Source organism: Pinus tabuliformis, chromosome 6 (genome assembly GCF_031772625.1).
Source record: "Pinus tabuliformis cultivar Carrire ecotype Pingquan chromosome 6, CPIR1, whole genome shotgun sequence".
Classification (NCBI taxonomy): domain Eukaryota; kingdom Viridiplantae; phylum Streptophyta; class Pinopsida; order Pinales; family Pinaceae; genus Pinus; species Pinus tabuliformis.
Window position 1 is genome coordinate 547750336 of NC_142292.1, and position 4024 is coordinate 547754359.

General features: G+C 37.5%; 1 pseudogene; it reads right to left on the bottom strand.

Annotated features, from left to right (window-relative positions):
- Positions 1–281: 281 nt before the first annotated feature.
- On the bottom strand, positions 282–1853 carry LOC149259681 (uncharacterized; annotated as a pseudogene).
- Between the last annotated feature and the right edge of the window lie 2171 nt (positions 1854–4024).

Below are 4024 nucleotides of genomic sequence, written 5' to 3' on the forward strand. Positions count from 1 at the left end.
AAAAAACATTTCATTTTGGAATGTGATGCATTCAAAAACATCATAGAATATGTTAACATCAGTTTGTATTTTCAGTAAGAAAAATTATCATCAATTTGAATCAAAAAATAATTAAATTAAAAAAAACAAAGATTATCATCCATGTGAATAAAAAAATAATAATTAAATTAAAAAAAAAAGAAAAAACTAATATTCTGGCAAACTATTTTTAATTTGATAAACCTTTTCGTCTAAACTTTTCACCAAATCGAATAACACTCCCGCCTAAACTAACGACATCATCAGCTACTGCGATACTGCCTCTAATGCTTTCTTCTCCTTTTGCGTCTGTATTCTGAATCGGAACCAGAATCAGATTCGGAATCACTCTCAGATGTGCTATCCCTCCGATGCCTTCTATAATTATGTTTCTTTCTTCTCTTTCGCTCTTCTTCAGAATCGGAACCTGAAGATGTGCTATTCCGCGGTTGCCTTCTATTATTATGTTTCTTTCTTCTCCTTCGCTCTTCTTCAGAATCGGACTCTGAAGATGTGCTATTCCGCAGTTGCATTCTAGAATTATGTTTCTTTCTTCTCCTTCGCTCTTCTTCAGAATCGGACCCTGAAGATGTGCTATTCCGCAGTTGCATTCTAGAATTATGTTCCTTTCGTCTCCTTCGCTCTTCTTCAGAATCGGACCCTGAAGATGTGCTATTCTGCAGTTGCCTTCCATTATTATGTTTCTTTCTTCTCCTTCGCTCTTCTTCAGAATCGGACCCTGAAGATGTGCTATTCCGCAGTTGCATTCTAGAATTATGTTTCTTTCTTCTCCTTCGCTCTTCTTCAGAATCGGACCCTGAAGATGTGCTATTCCGCAGTTGCCTTCTATTATTACGTTTCTTTCTTCTCCTTCGCTCTTCTTCAGAATCGGACCCTGAAGATGTGCTATTCCGCAGTTGCATTCTAGAATCATGTTTCTTTCTTCTCCTTCGCTCTTCTTCAGAATCGGACCCTGAAGATGTGCTATTCCGCAGTTGCATTCTAGAGTTATGTTTCTTTCTTCTCCTTCGCTCTTCCTCAGAATCGGACACTGAAGATGTGCTATTCGGCAGTTGCCTTCTATTATTATGTTTCTTTCTTCTCCTTCGCTCTTCTTCAGAATCGGACTCTGAAGATGTTCCAGAGTCCGACTCTTCAGTAGACATACCGCGACTGCTTGAAAATACAGATGCCTCGCTTACACCACTGTCGCTGCTATCATCAGGCTTTCGCTTTCGTTTAGTCTTCTTTCTCTGGCTTTTGTTCTTGCTCGTGCTCTTGCTTTTGTTCTTTCTCTGGCTTTTGTTCTTGCTCGTGCTCTTTCTTTTCCTCTTCTTGTTGAGCTTCAGAGAGTCCGATCGATCAGACAGACCAGGTTGCAGGGCCAATACATTTTGAGGATTGTCAGGGTTGTCCAGCTCATACGGAACTGAAAGTTTCATCTTCAGCTCTGGATTCTTGAGCTGTTGCGTTCGGGATGGACGAGACATGTAAATTCTCTCGTTCTTGCATTCGTAAGTCCAATGCCCAGACTGAAAACATTTCTGGCATTGCCGAGCCGCATTTCTAGATGAAGCTGAGGGTTTCAAGTCCTTCCTAACCCCCAATTTCACAGCCTTCTCAGTACTCATCAAATACATCTGCCGTTTCGCTTCTTTCCGCTCCTGCCATCGACTGGGCCCTTCTTCTTTCTGGCCATAAGCATTCACATTCCTTGCTGCAGCAGCCGCCGCTCGTTCGGCCTGAACACGGCTAAGACCTTTGGCAGCACTTAGTGCAGCAGCCTTGATTCGATCTGCCGCTGCTTGTGCTACTTCATCTTTTTTGCTCGACATTATCTCAAACAAAGATAAATTAAAACCTAGTTGTTTGATTCAGAAGAAATTTCACCTCTAGGACACAATTTCCACCAAGGAAGACCTGAATTAAAGATGATCCAAACCAAAATTCAAGCAATCGAAGCAAATTAAAGGATACTTTCCACTGCTCGGCTAATTATAGTAAAATTTATCTGAGATACCGGATGCTTCGTGCGGAATTTTAATGATAAATCAAAACAAATGTCGAAGTCTCTTTATTCTTTCTTTCTTTCAAAGATTGTTAAAATAGCTCAAATTTATGTGAGGTATTCCACAAATTTTAATCAGAGATATTTGTATTCCACATATCTTTGCTAATTCCGAAAAGTAATTGCACCAAAATACCGAATTACTCGCTTCATGCTGCTGCCACAGTTGAGAAAACCACAGAAAATAATCTAAATTCTATAAGTACTTATATACCCTACATTTTTCATCTAAGTTCATTCGGTTGGGAAAAGACGTTGACAAACCGGTGCGTCTTTGCATCGAAATTTAATCAGAAAAGGAACTTAAGGAGGGAAAAATTTAGCCCTCGCACAGTCTACCATAGTCACTAAGTAAAAACAGAATGAAGAAAAGCCATAAACATCAAACTTCATTAACAATTAAATAAACTCCATGATTATATTACAAACAAGGGAATGTCGTTGAAATGAAAGAGTACACATGATGGAATTTTTTTATTAGATTATTTTTCATAAAATTTATTCATTTAAATATTAACTAATGTAATATGTAGTGTTGAGAGGGATTAAATCTCTTGAGGTGCAATTGAGATATTATTGATAATATTATTGCACTAGATGTATTGGTTTCAGTTTAGATGATGATTTCTTATTCTATTTCATTGCTTGCACTAGATGCATTGATTTTTGTGTAGATGTTGATTTCTAATGATATTTGATTGCTCGTACTAGATGCATTGATTTCAATGTAGATGATTTCTAATCCTATTTGATTATTTTCACTAAATGCATTGATTTCAGTGTAGATGGTGATTTCTAATCTTATTTGATTGCTTGCACTAGATGCATTGATTTCAATGTAGATGTTGATTTCTAATAATATTTGATTGCTTGCACTAGATGCATTGATTTCAATGTAGGTAATTTCTAATCCTATTTGATTGCTTACACTAGATGCATTGATTTCAATGTAGATGGTGATTTCTAATCCTATTTGATTGTTTGCACTAGATGATTTGATTTTAGTGTAGTTATTATAATAATAATAATAATAATAATGATATTTTTTTGTAAGTTTGGCAACTTTTTCTATTCATTCATTTTTATCAAAAGCAGGTTAAAACCACAGTCAAAACGTCTAGTGGCCTCAACCTGCTCATTGGGAAATTATGTCTGCTGTCCATCGAACAACATTATATGCCATCCATAGACAAAATATTTTAAGTATGTCTAAGAGTTCCTTGTAACACTGAATGTCTAGAAACCATCTACATCCTAAATATCTATAGAATAAAAACCTAGTTGACATATACATCATAGAAAAGTAAACAAAAAATAAGTGCAACCATAAACGAGCAAACAACTAATCATCACAGGACTCCATAGGAGTTGGGTCCTTTGCACTTGAACCCAATCATTCAGATCGAGGAAGACACAAAATGTGTTTTTCAATGTGTTTGAGATGAACACTCTCCTACTGAATTTGGAACTGTATGAGTTTAAATTATTTCTGAATTTCCTGAAAACCTAGATCATATTTGATAGAGCCATCTGGAGAGGTCATTAGAGCCTTGGCCAGAATGCTTTTCATCAACCAGTAGAGGTGAACAATTTGCTTGTATTCGGTGGTGCAACCTCTAGAATGTCCTGGGTCAAGAACTAAGTCACACCACTCTTCTACCTGAACCTCTGCTTTTGCTCGTTGGTTCAATTCAACTTCCCAGTTTGAAATTAATTACTGAACTTGAGTCAGAGTACCTATTTGATAGGTCTGGGATGCAGTATGGATGATTTGAGCAACTGGTTTATGGCCACACCCTTGTGTCTGGTGGGTCAAGGATGGGTTGTTACCTCCTCGTTTCCCCGTTTTCCTTCCCTGACTGCGACCACCTTTTCCTGAAGAACTAGCACCAGGGGTTGGATGAGCCATAGGGGTTTTCCACCAAACAACAGAAACAA